Consider the following 21,909-nt stretch of genomic DNA (forward strand, 5'->3'; position numbering starts at 1 on the left):
CTGTTGTAATTTACCCTGCCAATGAGACCTAAAAGATCTCTACATAAGAGAAACAAATACAAGATTGAGCTGAGTGGTGGTGATAAAAACTCAGATCAGTGTGTGGATGGGCTGGGTTGGGAAAAGACTGGAGGACAGGTTGGTTGGACATAGTCAAAATGTCTCCCAGCGCTAGTTTCTACCTATATAGAGGCAGAGAGAATTTGTTTATTTGCCAAGGATCAAGCCTGAAAAGCAAAAAGGGATTGATTGATCTTGGTGTTTCAGTTCCTTGGGTCTTTCAAGAAAGCTAATGTGAGGCCGGGGAAATGGCTTAGTATGTAAAGTGTTTGCCATACAAATATGAGGACCTGAGTTCAGATCACCCGTGTAAACAGCCAGGCACAGTGCCGTGTGTCAGTAATCCCAGCACTGGGGAGAGAGGAGGATGTCTGGGGTTCACTGGACAACTACTCTGGCTGAATTCACGAGCTCCAGGTGCCAGTGAGAAAGCCTGTCTCAAAAAAATAAAGTGGAGAGAGAAAGGGAGGAAGAAACATTCTGCTGACCTCTGGCTTCCATATTTGCATGCACACACAAAATAAATAAATAAGTATAAATAAGCAAATAAACAGAGGGGAGGGGAGAGAGAGAGAGAGAGAGAGAGAGAGAGAGAGAGAGAGAGAGAGAATTGAAGATTGAAGTAAATACACAAAATGATAAATGATCAGAGAGAGGTTGTGTTCCAGTCGGTCTGTCTCCCCATTGTCACAGGACTGAGATCTGTACAGGGTCAGGCTGGACTTCTGCTCTGTACTTACTTTAAAAGTGTTTTCCTATTTCTTTTTAAAAATATAATTAAATTATTTCATTTTTAAAATTTACTTTTAATTAGCATAAAAATCATGACCCTTTCATTGGTACATATGATATATTTGTTCCCCTATACCTGTTTTCTCTGTCTCTCTTCTGGTCTCCTTTCTTCCCCCAACAGCTCCTTCTGTTTTCATGTCACATATAGATAACTGTAATATGGATTCTGCATATGAGAGCAAACATGATATTTGTATTTTTTAACCTGCTTTATTTCATTTTGCAGGGATAGCCATCTTTGAGTTCTTTAAGGTTGCGGGTCTGGTGGTGGTGGCGCATGCCTTTAATTCCAGCAGTCAGGAGGCAGAGCCAGGTGGATCTCTGTGAATTCAAGGCCAGACTGATCTACAAAGAAAGCTACAGGACAGGCACCAAAACTACACAGAGAAACCATGTCTTAGAACAAACAAACAAATAAACAAAATGTTGGAGAACCACGTTCTATAACCAGTTCAGTTGAGGCTCAGCTCTATCACAATGAGTGGGTTTTCAAACATCTAACCTTTTCTGCTCAGAACCCAGAGGAAGAAGATCCCTAGTGGGGTTTGGGGGAGGAGTCACCTGCACTGAGGTGAAAACCTATTTGATTGTCTGCAGTGCATGCTCACTTTCTGCATGCCATCAAGGCATGGGTGGAAGAGAAAGAAAAACTGTTCATTCAATAGTGCAGAAGAGGATGCTGGCTCTGGAAGGATGGAGTGTGTGATTTCTCTCCCTAGAAGAAGGCTGCTATCTGGAGGATCCTGTGAAAAATATGACATAGCCAGCGGCATGATGGCAAATGTTTTCATGGCAGGTTCTGGGGAGTGGGGACTCCTGATCTGCAGGTGTTTTCTACTTTGCATGGTAGGAACCCTGTCCCCATGGCCTGTCTCCCACTACAAGTATATCTTCACAGAGTATGGTTCTGGGAGAAGTGTACAAGAGTGCACCATTACACAGGTTCCCTGCCCCAGAGTGGTGGCAATTGCTAACTGAAGAATAATAATCAGGAAGCAGTGTATCTTGAATGCTTGACTTTAACTTTTTCTTTTCTTTTGGATATAGGGGTCTCACGTATTCCAGGCTGGCTTGAACTCACTTTGTAGCTAAGGATGACCTTGGCTTTCTGATCTTCCTGCCTCCATCTCCATCTCCTCACTGCTGGGATTAATGGTATATAACCCTATGCCTGGTGTATGCTGTATTGAAGATTGAACCCAGGACTTGGCACATGCCAGGCAAACACTTTCCCAGCTAAGCCACATCACATCCCTAGTGCCTTTACTTCAATTTTTAATATAATTTCTAGATGTAAGCTAAGATCATTTGGTTTTTAATTATGACTGCATTTAACAGCAAATTGGCAGAACTCCTGAAATTTTAATTATCATGTAGTTCACTTGAGCCAATAGAAGTGGCTTCAGGTTGTCATTAACTCTTGTGGAACTTAAAAGAAAAACAGCCCATGTTTTCTCTGGTTATAGGCATTAAAAAGGGCATTAAAAGCCATACTCACTTGTTCATTCATCTTTATTCAGTTTTTAAACAAGCACCCTGCTAGGGTCTAGAAATGCTGAAATGAATAAGGGACCTTGACAGCGGTAGACAAGGGAGCTGATAACTGCATCCCTATGTGTTATCATAGTGTCTGGAAGGAGCTGGTAACTGCATCCCTATGTGTTATCACAGTGTCTGGAAGGAGCTGGTAACTGCATCCCTATGTGTTATCATAGTGTCTGGAAGGAGCTGGTAACTGCATCCCTATGTGTCATCATAGTGTCTGGAAGGAGCTGGTAACTGCATCCCTATGTGTTATCATAGTGTCTGGAAGGAGCTGATAACTGCATCCCTATGTGTTATCATAGTGTCTGGAAGGAGCTGGTAACTGCATCCCTATGTGTTATCATAGTGTCTGGAAGGAGCTGGTAACTGCATCCCTATGTGTTATCATAGTGTCTGGAAGGAGCTGGTAACTGCATCCCTATGTGTTATCATAGTGTCTGGAAGGAGCTGATAACTGCATCCCTATGTGTTATCATAGTGTCTGGAAGGAGCTGATAACTGCATCCCTATGTGTTATCATAGTGTCTGGAAGGAGCTGGTAACTGCATCCCTATGTGTTATCATAGTGTCTGGAAGGAGCTGGTAACTGCATCCCTATGTGTCATCATAGTGTCTGGAAGGAGCTGGTAACTGCATCCCTATGTGTTATCATAGTGTCTGGAAGGAGCTGGTAACTGCATCCCTATGTGTTATCATAGTGTCTGGAAGGAGCTGGTAACTGCATCCCTATGTGTTATCATAGTGTCTGGAAGGAGCTGGTAACTGCATCCCTATGTGTTATCATCATAGTGTCTGGAAGGAGCTGGTAACTGCATCCCTATGTGTTATCATAGTGTCTGGAAGGAGCTGGTAACTGCATCCCTATGTGTTATCATAGTGTCTGGAAGGAGCTGATAACTGCATCCCTATGTGTTATCATAGTGTCTGGAAGGAGCTGGTAACTGCATCCCTATGTGTTATCATCATAGTGTCTGGAAGGAGCTGGTAACTGCATCCCTATGTGTTATCATAGTGTCTGGAAGGAGCTGGTAACTGCATCCCTATGTGTTATCACAGTGTCTGGAAGGAGCTGGTAACTGCATCCCTATGTGTCACCACAGTGTCTGGCAAGTGGGAAATATTTGTTTTTTGTTAACTCTTATTAACACACTTAAGTAATAAAATTAATACTATATTTATTTATAGGTGTGTGAAGGGCAGGAGGGTGCAATGGGCGGGGGAATGTGGAGGTCAGATTGTGTAAGCCTGAGTCTTTTCTCTCCTTCCACCATGTGGGTCCTAAATTTAGAACTCAAGTCATCAGCTTTGGTGGCAAGCACCTTTTCCCTCTGAGCCCACTTGCTAGCTCACCGTACTTAAATTTAAAAGGTAATTCTATGTGAGTCCTAATATCTAATTTTGTTGGTTCTCAAAAATGAATGTTTTGTGACAAGAACGTGTTACCCATGGCGGTAGCTCAGGTCTCCAGCTTTAGGGAAGAAATAATACTGGGTTGAACTAGCACAGAAGAGCTCTTATAACTGAAACTGATTATGTTTTGTTTAGACTGCAAAAAGTTTCACTGGCCTAAGGGAGGCACCAACTTTGGTAAAACCTTATTTCTGTATCTGGGAAGGTGTTTCCAGAAGGGATTAGCATCTAAATTGGTAAAATGACTAAAGTAGATGGTTTCCCCAGGCTGGGCAAGCATTCCCACCCCCACCTTCACTGAGGCTCCAAGTACTGTAAAACCTGAAGTGGGGTATCTTATACTGCCTTTGTGAGCTGAACAGCATCTTCACTGGTATCCAGCATGTGGACAGCAGATACCTCAGCCTCTGTAATTACACTAGCCACTTCCTATAATCTCCACCTATAGCATACAGATGGACATGTGCATTTTCTGTGGGTTCTGCTTCTCTAGTGAACCCAATACCTACAGAAAACATTGATGCCCAAAGCATCAATTTTAGCATATCAATAGGAGGAACAATTTATGGACTAGCAAAGTCAACACTTCTTCACAATGCTTTATTAAAAAATTTATAAGTACTTAATTTGTTGGCTTTCCTTCTTAGGAAAAAGAAACATTCTTCTGCATACACATACCAAGTTGCCTGATGTACATTTTCCCCAATGAAAATATGAAAGATTAGCCTGTCTAGGTACTGGGATTTCAGTGCAGTTGGAAGGGCTTACTGTGTCCTCTGGGTCACTGTGTTGTGACTAAATTGGGCTCAGGGTTTTAACACAGGGCAGGGTGCTCCCTGCTCATTTCCTCTCCTTTTCCTTAAATGAGGTGTTTCTCATAGAAGCAGACACTGAGTTAACAAAAACAATGGGCACAGGCACACTTCAAAACCCACCATTTTACATTTACTAACATAGTTGATATCTTGTACACCTTTACATGTTAAATTTTTATTTTTATTTATTTATTAATCAAATGTACAGTCTCCAGTTGGCTTCAAACTTGTACTCTTCCTGCCTCATACTCCAGAGATCTAGGACTACAAGTGCACACCTGACTGCTTTTTCACATTTTAACAATGATTACTATTATTATATTGATGAAGCTCTCTCAACTCTGGCTGCATATAATAATTACAAAGGATCTTGGAAAAGAAATAAGCAAAAAAGACTCCTGGGCTTGCTCAAGATCAGTTGAATAGAACCATCAGAGAGAAGAATCAAACACTTAAAAAACCCTCTAACATGCCAACCAGATTTCAAACCACTGTTCCAGCTGTGCATGGGAACTCTTGCTTTGTTTTGGAGGTCTTTCCCTGACACAGTGATAAAAAATGGCAAGGGGATGATCCTAGAGCAGAAACCTCACAATTTGAAGTAGTCACAGTTCTGATGCCAACTAGACATTCGAACTTGGCCTTTGTGGTTAGTCTCAGGGTCAGGACAAGGGTGTTTTGGGTACATAATTTCAGGAGACACTATCAAGGCAGACTGTGCTGATCCTGAAAATATGCATCTCCTAAGGCTGAGGAGACAGATCAGTGGTTAGCACGCTTGCTGTGTGTGAGGACTAGAGGTCTGATCCCCAGAACCTACATAAATTCTGAGTGGCGGTGGTGACTCTGGAACTCAGTCTATAATTCCAGCTTCAGAAGGTGGAGATAGGGGATTCTGAGAGTAAACTGGCTGTCAAGACTAGCCCTATTGGGGTGGTCTGGGTTTGACTGACAGACTCTGCTTCCAGTGAATATGATGAAAGAGTGATGACATCAACCTCCAGCCTCCACATGCATGCCTGTCCATGTATACATGCACTACAGAGGTGTGCTCACGTGTAAGTGAACATGCATACACACAAAAAAGAAAGAAAGAAGACAAGACAGGAAGGAAGGAAGAAAGTGTCTGTTATTTGTTTCTGCTCTTTTGGGGGGCTCACCACCCAGCTCCCAAATAAATCACACATAGAGGCTTGTTCTTAATTATAAATACCTGGCCTTAGCTTGGCTTATTTCTTGCCAGCTTTCCTTAACTTAAATTATCCTGTCTACCTTTTACCTCTGGGCTTTCCCCATTCTCTTAATTCTGTAAATCTTACTCTTACTCTGTGGCTGCTGTGTAGCTGGGTGGCTGGTCCCTGGAATTCTCCTCATTCTCCTCCTACCTCATTCTTTCTTTTTTCCTCCTAGATTTCTCCTATTTATCCTCTCTGTCTGCCAGCCCCGCCTGTCCTTTCTCCTGCCTCACTATTGGCCATTCAGCTCTTTATTAGACCATCAGTGTTTTAGACAGGCACAGTAACACAGCTTCACAGTTAAATGAATGCAACACGAACACAAGTAACACACCTTAAAATGATATTCCCCAACAAGTGTCTCCTTATATATTGTTACCTCAGCATCTCGTTTAACTTTTTGCATTCCCACATCTTCCCTGTTTGCAAAGCAAGATGGGCTTGACTCCTTCCACAGCCTTTTCCGGTGCTAATGTTTTATGTCCTATACCAAAAGCTTAGGCCTACAGAGAACCAATCAAAGCAATACTCATAATTACCTAGGTGAATCTGGCCAATAGCAATGAATAGTTTAAACTAGAAAAGCTCTCTTTCTCTGCAATAGAAAGGTAGATTTTTTCCCCTCTGTGATTCAGCAAAGATGTAGAACAATGCCCAGCTCCTCCTAACCTTAACCTTCTCACCAGCATCAGCCCCATTGGCTCCAGTTATTTTCTTTGACTTTTATACCAGATTGTAATGCCATCTCTACCCTATGATGAAAAATTTACTTGTATAATCCTAAAGTTTTCAAAACATGTGTGTTGATAAGGGCAGCTAATAACAAGGTATATAGCTAACTATTCCCCCTAGGGCACATTTATCTTACCTAATTTTAAATTTCAAAATAACTCTATAGGTTTTGGGTCAGTGTTGAGTAGATTTAACGCCTACAGGCTGGTGAGAATTGGTCCTTAAAATTTCAAGAATTGGGTCAGCTGCTTGTGAAATACAGTGTCATTAAAATTCAATTAGAGCCAGTCCTGACAGTAGACACTTGTAATCACAGCACCTGGGAGGTGGAGGAAGAAGGATCAGGAGTTCAAGGACATCTTCAGGTCTTCAGGTATGTAGTAAGATGGGGACCAGCCTGGGCTTGATGAGGTCCTGCCTCAAAAGTTCAACCCCCACCCCCAAGGCTCAGGGAGCATCGTAGGGGAGGAAGTGAAAAGAATGTAAAGGCTTGAGGATGGGAGGGGTGCTGTGAAATCCTGTCTTCTGGGTGTGACATGGCTGCTGTACTCAGGAACCTGCTGAAATTATGATTATAGGGACAAGACCCACACAAGAGCAAGTCAACAAGATCGTGCCGCATTACATCATTCAGCACTAACTGGATTTAGTGGGTTATGAGAGAGAGGGGGTGGAGTGGGGTGGGAAGAACATGGACATGAAGGTGGGAAGGTGTGTTAGGGAAATAGGGGAGTGGAAAGCTGAGGGTAGATATGGTCAAGATACATGGTATACATGTATGAAACTGTCAAAGAATAAAGAATAAGCAAGATATATCCTTTAAAGAACCCAAATTTTCCTTTTCTTTCCTTTTTCCTTCCTTCCTTCCTTCCTTCCTTCCTTCCTTCCTTCCTTCCTTCCTTCCTTCCTCCCTTCCTTCCTTTCTTTTTTTGAGACAGGGTTTCTCTGTGTAGCTTTGTGCCTTTCCTGGAACTCACTTTGTAGACCAGGCTGGCCTCAAACTCACAGAGATCCACCTGGCTCTGCCTCCCGAGTACTGGCATTAGAGGCTTGCGCAACCACCAACCGGCTAATGTAACACATCTTAAAACAATATTCCACAACAACCATTGTGTTCCAATTTCCCCATCCCTTAAGCAGGCATTATCTATTCCTGAGTTATCTTAGAAGATTGTTGTGAACATGTTTTGCTTTTAGTATGAAAATAATTGTGTGACTTATGATTTTTTATTTCTTTTTTTGTTGTTACTTTTGTTTTGAAACAGTGTCTCATGTAGCCTAAGCAGGACTTGAACTCTTGATTCTCCTAACTCTACCTCTTAGGTGCTAGGATTATAGGCGTGCACCCCCATGTCTGGCAATTTGTGGTTCATTGAAAGTCCTTCAAAAAAAGTAAGCCTGGGGGTTGGTGACATGGCTCATCAGGTAAAGGTGCTTGCTGCCTGAAGAGGCAAGCCTGATGTCCCAAGTTCAATCCCCAGATCCCCAAGAAAGGTGGCAGGAGAGAACTTGACATAGTTGTCCTCTTGACCCTCTCCCAGTAAGAGTTAACAGAATTCAAATTTACAAAGTGAAAACCTTTTATGTACACAAGCCATCATTATAAAAGCTCAAATACATAAGGGAACAATGAACAGATGCTTATATAGAAAGCTAGAAAATGAGGCCTGCAAGGTTTACTTTACCTGTTCCACTTGGTGTGTGGCTGGGTCAGATTACTGACTGCATTCTCACACCCGATCTTTGGAACCTGTTTACTTAGAAGAGCCCTTGACATAACCCAATCACTGTTTGCATATTTTTGAGACAGTGTCTCTCTGTGTAGCCCAGGCTGGCCTCGACCTGGCAAGTACTGAGATTATAGGTGTGTACCACAACAACTGGTTGTAGCAGTTTTTAGGGTGGCAGATTGTGGTCATTCTGGGGTATGTGAGCTTAACTCCTGGCTAAAACTAAGGGTTATGATAATTCATAATTATGTTAAGATTTTTCATTTATAGGCAATTTTCACACTCTAAAAACATGTGAACAAAATGTAAAGGTTCATTTATTGCTGAATCTTGTGGTTCATTTGTTGCAGTGTGGTGGTGATGCTACCTATCCCCTCCCCAGTGTTCACACTTACTCCTGGGCTCTGATGGATAAAGCCCAACCTTGAATCTGGACCACTTCTGGACCTTAAACCCAATCTGGAGTGGTCGGAGCCTGGCTGAGGGCTACAGGTACTTGGGGTTCAGTTATGGCAGGAAGTCTGAATCCAATCCAGCCTCCACAGCTTTGTCTGTAGAAGAAAGAATGACTTTTTTCCTTGAGTCACCCAGGCACCATTGTTATGAATCAAACAACTTAACTTCAAAGTTGCACTAAACTTTCAGGTCTTTGGGTCACCAGGGCCACATTATGTGCCTAAGGACATCTAGCTAAGGGAGTTCACACGAAGGGTAAAGAACAGGCCTGGCCTCCCACCTACACAATACTCGCATTATTTGAAGGTTGAACTGGCCCTGAGAGGAAGTTGCAGTGTCTTTTAGTGGATCCATTGGTCTCTCAGAGGCGTGCCACTGCAGCAAGTTCTGGTGGCTGTGTGGATGTTTGTGATCAACAGACATCGGTAAGCACCTGCCAGAGCAAGGTGTCTCAGTGATTTGTTTTCTTTTTAATTAAAATAATATATTGCTATTTCATGAGAGTGTCTCCTGCGTGTGTGTTTGTGCATGTCTGGTGCTGGAGGAGGCCAGAGGAGCCAGAAGAGGATTTGTATCCCCTGAAACTGAAGTTACAAATGGTTGTGAGCCAGCATGTGAGTGTAGGGAATCAAACTCTGGAAGAAATAGCTCAGCTCTGAAGTGCTCAGCCATCTCTCTAGACTCCAGGTGATTTTTGTTGCCAGAGAAAAGGGTTTATGCTCAAAAGGAGTTGGAGAACCGGGGCTGGTGAGATGGGTCATCAGGTAAAGGTGCTTTTCTCCAAACACAATGACCTATGGCAGAAAGAGAAGACCAACTTCTGCCAGTTATCTTCTGAGCTTCACAAGCGCGTGTGTGTGCACACACACACACACACACATGTGCACACACTCACACACATACACACTCACACAGACACACTCACTCACACACACACTCTCTCACACACACCACACACATACACACACATACACACACTCACACACACACCACACACATACACACACATACACACACTCACACACACACCACACACATACACACACATACACACACTCACACACACACCACACACATACACACACTCACATACACAGACACACACTCACACACACAGACACACACTCACACACATAGACACACACATACACACACATACACACTCACACAGACACACACACTCACACATACACACTCTCACACACATACACACACATGCACACACACACATACACACTCACACAGACACACACACCCACTCACACATACACTCTCACATACACCACACACAGACACACACATACACACACTCACACACACACCACACACGTACACATACTCACACAGACACACACTCACACACACACCACACACATACACACACACACACACACATACTCACACACACACACACACACACACACACACTGAAGATTCTGCCAAGGGTTCATCTGGAGGTTCATCTACAACTTATCAGCAGTCTTTGAGGCACAGCAAAACAAAAACAAAACCCCCAGAACATATTTAAACATAATCATTTCTCATGGTTTTGTGGGTCAGATGGAGCAGCTAATTTGGTGCTGATGGAATAACACCACTTGCATATTTGGTGGTTGGCCCAATGTCAACTGGTGCAGGGAGATTCTTGCCTTTTGTCATCCATCGGGTTAGCCTGTCTCATTCGTATGGTGATTGCCTCAAGGTTCCCAAGGGCTCCAAGAGCTTTGATTCTTCGTACATGTAAGCAGTTTGATGGCCCCTGCACATCAGAGATAGTATGCAGCTTTCTCCTGGCTGCAAAGTAGCTGAACCAGGATGAAACCAATGGCTGGTCCGATGTGAAGACTGTATTCTTTCCTTCTACATTGTGTTGGGATTCCTAAGGGATGGGGAGGACATACTGGCACCACACCCTGCCTTTGAGATCAATTTTCTTTTTGTTACATCACTGGTTCTAGAACGCTGATTTCCAGGACTTTCTACAGTATAGCCCCTACCCTGTTCTCCATTCCCACTGCTCCTGATGGGCTCTCTACCCACTCTGTGTACATACTGGTTTCAAGGAGGTGGAAGAGACGCATCACTTCTGCCCTTCCGGCCCTTCAGGGCCCATTCATTAACCCTGAGGTGGATGAGATCCTCATCCGTTCCTGGTGGGCTTTATGTTGGGAAGGTTGTGAGGTTCCCACAAGCCAGAGCTAAAGCAATGACTTCTCTCTGCTTCCCAGTTCTCTCTTGTTAGTTGGAGCTCAGTCATTCAGTGGTGACCCTTTGAACTGACCTCAGAGGAAGGACCATGATGCTCAGAAGAAGTATCCAGTGCCTCCAGGGACGTGATCTTAAAAGCACCCTTCTCCTCTGGAAAGGAAGGAAGACAGCTGCTGACCGTGTGACCACTGCTTGCGTGACAGTGAAGCCTGGCACACCAGTGACCCTCAATGGATGCCAAAGGAGTGGGGCAGCTGTACAGTTAAGGTTAAATTGCCTTCAGTCTACAGCAAGGAGGGATCTGACAGACGTCCCACCCACACACACACACATGGGGCAAAAAAATCAATAAACATCATACTTGCCCAAAAACCTTGGTGACAGAGTGGAAATGGAACTTGATAATGGATGGTTAAAAATAGCAACTGACAGGCAGATCTCTGTGAGTTCCAGGCCAGCCTGGTCTACAAAGCAAGTTCTGGGCCAGCCAGAGATAAACAAAAAGCCAAATTAATTGCTCTTTTTCAACATTATTTTTATTTTTCTATACAAAGAGACTGTGTTTTCCCACTTCTATGTTCCCTGGTTGGGGGAAAAAGCAATTAAAGACTGTTTCACTTCAGTTCAACTCTTTCTCACATTTTATCTAGTTTTTCATTTGAGGAGAGTTTATTTTTAAAGTTCTTTTCCCCTCTGATGCCATGCTGGAGGCTTAGGATTCTCCAGCATCCCCCTTTACTATTTCCTTGGGATGAAATTGATTTGGGTTCCATATGGAGTGGGAACAATTGACTTTGCCCAGTGACCTGGGAGCTGGGATTATTCATTTGGGTCTTGCTTCCTCCTGGAAATCCTCAGCTTTCATAGATAAAGATCTGGCAGACTCGGCTCTGTGCCTGGTGCTGCTTTGGTGGTCAGAATTGTTAGCATCCTGTTCGTTCACCTCTGATGACGTATTGTGTTCTATAATTGTGTACAGAATAAACTTTGAAGAGTAAACCATGTTCATTGCCTCTTACATGCTTTAGACAGCTCTCTGATTTCATCCAGGGATACCTCCAGTCTTGGACAGACCTGAGGCTGAAGGAGGCTGGTCCTGCTTTCCACTGTGGTGTGGACACTATAGGTCTATGGAGGAATCCCATTCCCTCACAACCTACACTGAGGAGTTTAGAAGTCCAGATCTTAGATAAGAAATGGATGGTATTCTCCAAGTGGTTTGGTTTAGGAACTGGCATGTGATCATTCTGGCCAAAACAAGCCAGCCAAAAGACAATCCAAGATGGGAAAGTTTTGTATGACTTTCAGGTCAAGAGTGTGTGTGTGTGTGTGTGTGTGTGTGTGTGTGTGTGTGTGTGTAAATCAAAGGCCAATGTCAAGTCTCTTCCTCAATCACTCTCCACCTTATTATTTTGAGATAGCATCTTTTACTGAACCCAGAGCTCATTGATTCACCTTGATTGGCTGGCCAGAGAGTTCCAGGGGTCCTCCTGTCTCCAGCTCCTCAGTGCTGGGATGACAGGCACACCCTGCTGCATCTGACTTGTTTTTGTTTTGTTTTGTTTTTCGAGACAGGGTTTCTCTGTGTAGCTTTGCGCCTTTCCCGGAACTCGCTTTGGAGATCAGGCTGGCCTCGCATCCCGAGTGCTGAGATTAAAGGCATGTGCCACCATAGCCTGGCAATGAGAGATGAAGTGTTTTTTTTTTGTTTGTTTGTTTGTTTTTTGTTTGTTTTTTTTTTTTTGCGTCTGACTTTTTAATGTGGGTACTGGGAGACTAAATTCAGGTCTTCATACTTTCTAATCAAGCAAAAGCAGATAGATCGCAAGACCAAAAGGTGCTACAGTCACCTTGCTGACTGCCTGAGAAAATGTCCAACCCACACAGAGAGAAGGGGTAAGCAAATCCTAGACAGACAGAGCTGATGGCCCATGGGACCATGGCTGGTGGTACCCAGCATCTAGACCTTTTCAGCTCAGTTGACTAGTTAATCCCTTTTACTGCATATACCAATCAGCATGGAGTTTTCTGTCTGCTACGACCTGAAGCATCATTGCCAGTACAGACAATGTTTGCCAAAGAAATGTGAATGGTAAATAGAGAGCTTGGTCTTCTGAAATACTATTAGCACAAATACGTGAGCACACACAGGAAAGACAATGTAAAGCTCTCCCTCCTGTGTCACAAACAAAGAAAGACGCTCAGAGACTTTTGAAAGAGCTAAGTGGTGGTGCACAGGCTTCTGCTAGCCTCCAAAATCCTAGATTTAACAACAGCAAAGCCCAAGTTGTAATTTGAGGTCAGCTTTGTCTACAGAGTGGATCCAGGACAGCCAGGGCTATGTAGAGAGACCCTATCTCAAAACAAAACAAAACAAACAAACAAAAGAAGGTAAGTGTATTAATTTCTTCAGTGTCCCTATGACCACACCACCTGCTAGAATAGCTTGAGGGACAAAGGATTTATTTTGGCTCATGGTTTCAAGACATTTCCATTCATCTCAGCAGAGAAGGCATGGCAGAGCAGCTCTGCCTGTGGCAGTGGGAGTGTAGGCAGAGGCTCTCCACATCATTGTGGGTATGGAAGAAGATTGAACAGGGCCAGGAACTGAGGTTGTGGCTGTAGCCTTCAAGGGCTTATCCCCAGTTACCTACTTCTACCAGCGAGGCCCCATCTCCTAACAGTTCTACAGCTTTCTAAAACAGCATCATCGGCCAGAGACCAAATGATCACAACATGAGGCTGTGGGGAACATTCCAGCTTCAAATCATAACAACCAGCCCTCTGCTTGCCTACAAACAAGCTTGGCATATGGATCCAAATAATGCAGTCTGAGCCTATCTGGCCTTCACATCCTATTTCAAAGCAATTTGTTAAGGTGCTTTCCTGAATACGAAGTCCTCCTGCCAAATTTAGTTGGAGCTGTCAAGCAGTACAGTTGCATTTTCCTGGCTACAAATAACTAGATGAATGAATGATCTCTCCACTGACAGATGACATCATATTTAAGAGGTCTACTGCTGCTGTTCCTTTCAACATTTTTAGATCTATTTACTTTATGTATATGACTGTTTTGCCTACATGTATGTATGTGTGCCACATGTGTACCTAATGCCCTCAGGGATCAGAAGAGGGTAACAGATCCCCTAAAACTGGAGTTACGGTTTTCTCTGAGCCACCATGTAGATGCTGGAACAGAACCCATGTTCTCTGTAAGAACACAAGTGCTCTTAACCATTGAGCCATCTCTCCAGCTCCCACTGCTGTGGTTCTGGAAGACTCTGTGATAGCCCAATTTAGATGGTTACTGTCTGCTTTTAACAGGGTTCTGAACTTGCTGCTGGTTGATTATTAGAATGAACTATTTGAATGGCTTTTCTTAGTATTTAACAATGGGCACGCTAGTGTTCATTGTCCTGAGAGCATCATTGTGTACAGTGGTAGACACTGGCCATGACATAGTTACACTTATGTGATCATTTGATTTTTAAGTCTATGTTTGAAAAACTGGATCTTAATTCCATAAGCTTTCAGAGAAGAAAACCCTGTAGCTTGGAATATTTGAGATCTCAGTAGCGGACCCTGAGTCAGCCTTGTGGGGTTCAGGTGAGAAGAAGAATGAAAATCTCTCTCTCTTTCTCTCTCCCCTCTTCTTCCTCTCCCTCCCTCCTTCCTTGCCTCTCTGCTTCCCTCTTTCTCTCTAGGGTCATATGTAGCCAGGCTGAACTTGAGTTTGCTATGTAGGTAAGGATGATCTGATACTCCTGATCCTACTGCTACCCCCACCTCCCAGTGCTGGGATTGTAGGTGCTGCTGGGGTCAAGCCGAGGACATTATGCTTATTGAGTAAGTGTTCTACTAGCTGAGCTACCTCGGCCAAACTCTAGTGGCAGGGGAGGGGCATTGCTGAGATAGAGCCTCACCCTGTAGCTGAAGCCTACTTACTTCAAACACACTTTGTAGCCCAAGTTGGCCTTGAACTTGCAATCCTTCTGCCTCAACTTTCTACATGCTGAAATTGTAAGTCTATATCTTCAATTCTGACTTAGAGAAGTTTTCTTTTCTAAGAAAGTGGTACAGATACAGGTGTAGTGGAAGGAATGTATACAGCATTTAGTCGACTGACCAATCTGTCTGAAGGAGGTGACGGAGAGTTCTTTTTGAAAGGCAATGTAAAGAAAAATAAGCCCCAGGCTGGAGAGATAGCTCAGTGGTTAAGAGCACTGACTTTCCAGAGGACCCAGGTTCAGTCCCAGCACCCACATGACAGCTCACAACTGTCTGTAGCTCCAGTTTCAGGAGATCTGACACCCATGGCAAAACACCAATGCACATTAAAAAAAGTTAAAAAAATTAATTTTAAAAGAAGAAAGAAAAATACGCCCTTAAAACTCCAACTCACAAGGCTGTGGTTTTCTTTTTGTAGATATGTGCAAGGCTAGTATTGAAGGCCAGGACAAAGGTTAAAGGCTTTGACAAGTGAGACTAGCTGCGTAGCGCCTGACTCTGGAGGCTGGAGCCCACTTACAGATAAATGAGGTGGTCCATGTGCAAACAGACCAGGAGCCCACTTACAGATAAATGAGGTGGTCCATGTGCAAACAGACCAGGAGCCCACTTACAGATAAATGAGGTGGTCCATGTGCAAACAGACCAGGAGCCCACTTACAGATAAATGAGGTGGTCCATGTGCAAACGGACCAGGAGCCCACTTACAGATAAATGAGGTGGTCCATGTGCAAACGGACCAGGAGCCCACTTACAGATAAATGAGGTGGTCCATGTGCAAACGGACCAGGCTGGTTGAAGGATAGAAAGAAATGATCAGAGCAGGAGATATTAGGGAGAAAGATAATCTGTATCCTCAGTGACAAAGTGGAAATGGACATGTAGATGGAGTAAGCATGCAAAATGATCCTGAGGTCCATAGGCTTAGTGATGAGCAAATGTAACAACCCCTGGAAAAGTCAAGGAAGGCAGAAAAGACATCCAGAGTCAGGAGAAAAGAAAAAGGATTGGTCTCTTGGTAGTCTGAGTTTGAAGTGATGCCAAGACAAGGAAGTAGCATTGTCAGGGGCAGAAATAAGGACCCTGGAGCAGCTGGCTCCTCACCAACTGTGTTTGGATTGTGATGTCCAAGATGGAGGGATATATCACAACATACCAAAATATTTCCCTTTGATTGGTAAGATAAAACTGTGTCTGGTTTTGATCGATGACACTGAAGGACATCTGGGAAGAAGTGGGTTTTTTTCTTCCTAGGAGGCATCAATGAGGAGGAGGCTGGTTTTGCCTTCATTTCTTTCTTTCATGCATGTGACCCATCAAGGGAGTCTTTGGAAAGCAGCCATCCTGACTGCTGTGGCAAGAACACTGATGAGGTCAAGGGCAGAAAGCAAAACCAGTAGTCATTAGTCACTTTCCTAGTCTGCAGAGCCAAGTTTGGGACTGTTTTCTCCAAACTTACTGTTAAATGTGTGTTTATATCAAATGCCTATAGTCAACCTCTGTTAGCTGGTATCTTATTGCTTTCAGCTGAAGGTATTTAAACTGATGTAGTTATTAATGTCTGGGAGAATGGGTGTGGCCTGAGAGAGGGGAATATAAAGCCTGGAGATAGATCCAGGTTTAGGAGGTGGAATACACTTGTGAATTACATGTTAAGAGTTTTAACTTAAAAATGAAGTCTCAGGTAAGTAAGATAGATGATTCAGTGCGTGAAGGTGTTTGCCACCATGCCTGACAACCTGAGTTTGATCCCTGGAAGCCATGTAAAAATGGAAAGGAGAAAGCTGACTCTACAAACTTGTCCTCTGACCTCCACACACATGCTGTGGCATGTGCATGCTCCTCCCTCCTTGCCGACTCACCATACACATATGTACATGTAATAATAATAGATAAAAATAGAAATGAAGTCTACATGAAAAGTTTGTTCAAACCAGTCAGCTGCCTGATGTGTATAGTTGGTAAGGGTTTCTTTTTCCCCAGTCTGTAGGCTGCGTCTTTTCACTCTGGTCCTTGTTCTTACTGGGTAAAAGCTTTTTAATTTCATGTAATCTCGTGTTAGTTCTTGGCATTATATTCTGCGCTATGAGTTCTTTTCTGAGAGTCCTTATCTATGCCTATATCTTAAAGTGTCTCCCCCAACTTATATTATTGTCTTTAAAAAACAAATGAGAACCAAGTGCTGGCAAGAGTATGGGGAAAGAGGAAACACATATTCACTGCTGGTGGGAATGCAAACTGGTGCAACCATGATGGAAATCACTATGGTTGTTCCTCAATCCTCTGAAAATAGAACTATCATATGACCAGCTCTTACCCTTCCTGGGTATTTACCCAGAGGACTTTAAGTCATCAAACCACAGAGGCACATGCACATCCATGTTTATTAGTCCACCAATGACAATTGCTAAGAAACTGAAGCAGTCTATATGTATATCAACAGATAAATGATGTGGCAGTTTGAATGAGAATGACCCCATAGGCTCATATGTTTGAATACTTGGTCCCCAGTTGGTGCAAATGTTTGGGAAGGATTGGGACGTGTTGCCTTGTTGGAGGAGGTGTGCCACTGGGGTAGGCTTTGAGGTTTCAAAAGACTGTGCCATTCTTGTGCTTTCTATTGATGGATCAAGATGTAAGCTCTCAGCTGCTACTCTAGCACTGTGCCTGCTTGCCTGCTGCTCTGATCCCTGCCATGATGGTCGTGGGGTCCTAATACTCTGAAACTGTAAGCCCCGATTAAATGCTTCCTTCTGTACATTGCCTTGGTCATGGTGTCTTGTCACTGCAGTAGAAAAGTAACTAATTCAAATGGATAAAGAAAATGTGGTATATATTCACAATGGAATTTTATTCATCTCTAAAGAGAGTGAAATCATGATGATTTCAGGAAAATGGTTGAAACTAGAGATTATTGTGCTAACTGAAATAAGCTTAAGTCAGAAAAATCAATGGCACATGTTCTCTCTCATATGGGGAATTTAGGTTGAAAATTATGTGTGTCAGATTGCAAGCCCAGCGCTACTTAGAGATCTTTGGCAACAATCAACTCTGCAGCTCTCACACAATTGAGCCTGTATGATAATGAGTATTCAGAGACAGGTAATGTCTGGGGGGCACTCACCAACCTAAAACAGAACACCTGTGTGGCCTGGACAGGTGTCTCCATGACAGATAAGGTGACCTGCTGACATCCCACACAACCTAAGTCAGAAGCTCATTTTTTATTAATAGGAGGGGACCTGTAGGGCCCTGGCTCCTGTTTTGGGTAACTGTTGCCTTGCTTGCTGACCTTGACAATGATATCCTCCCTATGCTAATTTTCTGCAAGATTCCACCCTCCTGAATGCTTAAGGGAAGCTCCTTGTCTGTGTATCCAGCATATTGGGCGTTAACAGCTTGTATCCAGCATATTGGGTGTTAACAGCTTAGATGCAAGATTGTAAAACATCAGGAGTGGGGGTGGGGATTTAGCTCAATATTAGAGTGCTTGCCTAGCAAGTGCAAGGTCTGGGGTTAGATCTTCAGCTAAAAAAAAAAAAAAAAAAAAAAAAAATCAGAAGCGAACTTCTGCCTTGCCCTCCAGGGTTCTCCCATTGTGCTGTAAGCCTGTATTTAAGACCTCCTCCCTCTTTCAATAAGCGGCATTCAGCATTCAAAAGAAAAAAAAGAAGGAGGAGAAGGAGGAGGAGGAGGAGGAGAAGGAGAAGAAGAAGAAGAAGAAGAAGAAGAAGAAGAAGAAGAAGAAGAAGAAGAAGAAGAAGGGATAAAGATTATGATGGGGAAACCCACAGAGACAGCTGATGCATGCTAGTTGGAGCTCACTGACTCTGGACTGACAGCCCGGGAACCTGCATGGGACTGAACTAGACCCGCTGAATGTGGGTGACAGTTGTGTGGCTTGATCTATTTGTAGGGTCCCTAGCAGCAGGGCCATGACTTATCCCAGGCGCATGAACTGGCCTTGGAACCCATTCCCTGTGGTGGGATACCTTGCTCAGCCTTGATACAATGGGGAGGGGCTAGGCTCTCCTTCAACTTGGTATGCCAGACATTGTTGACTACCATGGGAGGCCTTACTCATTCTGAGGAGTGGATGGGGGTAGAGTGGGAGGGAGGTGAGGAGGCGGGAGAAGGGGTTGGTATGTAAAGTGAAAAAAACTTTAATAAATAAATATATTTAAAATACAAAAGAAAATTATGTGTGTGTGTGTGTGTGTGTGTGTGTGTGTGTTTTGTTGTGTTGTGAAGCTAAAAGTGAAACCATGATATGGGAGGAAGAGTTTGAGGAGGAAAGTGGGGAGAGAGTGTAACAATATGCATGATATAAAAACAAAAGGGGGCTATTTTGAAGGAAGGTGGGGACTGGAGAGAGGGGTTTGGGGGACAGGGAAACAGGGAGGGCAATGGGGAAGGGGACAAGTAGAAAGGCCTATTGAGGGGGAGGGGGAAGGACAGGGGAATCCATGGCTGATATGTAAAATTAAATTAAATTATAAAATAAAATAAAAAGAAAGGCGTATTAACATATATATGAAATGTTATACTGAAATCCATTACTTGATGTGCTAATGATAATAATGATGATAATAATAATAAAAAGTCAAGATTCCCACCCATCACTAGAATTACCTCTCCCTTGGTCTACCCCGGGTGCATTTTCCAGAGAGCCTGTGTTTCAGACTAAAGGTCAAAAAGGAGATCAGTTTCAGTTGTGAGCTTCAGAGGGCTGAGTCTTTCTCTAATGTGATTTGCTTCCTGTTGCTGAAACCCAGTCCCTTCAAAGGAGAGCGCTAACTAAATGAAGCATCTCCTTGCCTTTCTCCCTTGGATGACGTAGAGTCGGAAGCATTGGTGTGACAGGCTAAGGAGCTTTCTTTATTCCCTGTGGATAGTGGCATGTCACCAGAGAGGCTGGAGTGACAGAGCTGACCCATAGCCCAGGGAGAAAATGGCCTGGATCTTTGACAGAAGTGAGCAGTGTCCAGTTCCTCTTGGGAGAGGGAGGGGAAGGGAGAGATTACAATGAGAAAGCCGTATCTATTCCACTGAGCAATTAATGCCATGAATTTTCTTTAAAAACCATTTTTTTCAAGATATTTGAATCCCCATCTAGGTAGACTGCACTAATGACTGCTAATGGATACATTCTTTTAATAAATAACGAGGGACAAGAAATTTGCCAGATATTAAACTGTGTCTTATCTGAGTCTATAAGGGTTCTATCACACGACAGTAGTGTAGGAAATATGACTCTTCAGAGGGTAAAGAGTCTAGTTTTCCTTGGTGCCATCTAAATTTACCACTAGGAAGAACAGTACTTCATTGGCCTATCCTGAGATGTGCTGATGGGGTCATGTCTCAAGTTTAATTATATATTTCTTTTTGGTAGCAATGGAAATATGAAATTGGCACCTCTGTGTTCTTTTCTGGGCGTTGCAGCCTCAAAGTTCTGCTGTGTATCTGCCTCTTGGAACTCCCACTATGAACTCAAAGAGCTTGTGTAAGTTGTCATTACTTTGTCCACTGTAGAGAGCCGTGTGCCACACCCTAGAGATGGCGCTGGCTTCGCCTTCCACCTTCCCGATGGCGAGCGCTCTCGGTGGTAAACAATCCCATATTCGGCTTGGCTTTAGGATCTGGCTTGCTTTCGTATACCTGGACCTGTCTGCGATCCCCACGAGGCAGTTTAGGGTTGGCTACCCAGAGGCTATTAGGGCTGAGGGAGGGCTCCCCCCGGGGCGGACGCGACAGTCCATTCTTATTTTTCCTCCTCCTCCTCCTCCTCTTCCATGTCTTCCCCTATGTTTTTGCTTCTTCTTCATGTTTTTTGTTTGTTTGTTTTTGTTTTTGTTGATTTTTTTTTTTTTTTTTGAGACTGGGTTTCATGTGGCTCAGACTGGTCTGGAATTTACTGGGTGGCCAAGGCTATCTATCCTTGAACTCCTAATTTCTCAGCCTCTAGCTCCGTAGAACTGTAATTACAGATGTGCACCACCACATCCTTAATTCTTCTTTTCTAGTACCTTACACAGTGTGCTTTTGCTTGTCTGTAAATTTTAAATTCTATTCTTGGGAGTTTCTCAAGATTCAAGCAAGCCACAGTATTTTACTCTTAGGAGACACTTCTTAACATATAAAAAGAGATCCAGTAAATCAATGGTGGAACATCTGAAGAAAAATAGACATGGAAAATAAACCAGAACTTCAGAAAAGAAGAAATGGTCACTAGTTACATGGAAAGATGATCTGTAGTTTTTTTTGTTTTTGTTTTTTTTCAATGTGTTGGCTATGTTTGTTTGCTGTGCTGGGTGGTGTAGTTAGAGTTTTCCTGCCTGGCCCACAGTCAGGACAAATCTCTCTTACCCGCCAGTCCCGATATGCTAAATAAACAGCAACAGGTAACAATGACTCCTAGAAATAGATTGCATAGTGCTTTATTAACCTTGAATTTTCTCAGTGCTGATGAGAAAGGAACAACAGCTGCGGAGAGACACTGGACGACAGACAAAACTCCTGAGCTAAACCAACCGGTTTATTTCAAAGATGTGTTGACCTCAGAATGGAAACCTGGATATGTCCTACGTTGGGGAAGGGGTTTTGCTTTTGTTTCCACAGGAGAAGAAAAGCTATGGATACCAACAAAATTAATAAAAATTCAATTCGAACAGGAGAAGCCCCTTGATGAAGAGAAATAAAAGATCATCCACCAATGTGACATCTCTTCAGGTTGTAAGAAAAAGTTAACAATCAAAGGTTGGGGTAGGCTTCTGTTTTTGTCTTTCCAGGATAATGGAAATACCCATCTTCCAAAAATCATAAGGCCTTGGATATCCGGATGTTTACAGCAGAAAGAAAGAATCTATTGGTACCAATCTACACAGGCAATCTCTGAAGTCTCCAGAAGGAAGATGGGGC

Source organism: Onychomys torridus, unplaced genomic scaffold (genome assembly GCF_903995425.1).
Source record: "Onychomys torridus unplaced genomic scaffold, mOncTor1.1, whole genome shotgun sequence".
NCBI classification, from domain to species: domain Eukaryota; kingdom Metazoa; phylum Chordata; class Mammalia; order Rodentia; family Cricetidae; genus Onychomys; species Onychomys torridus.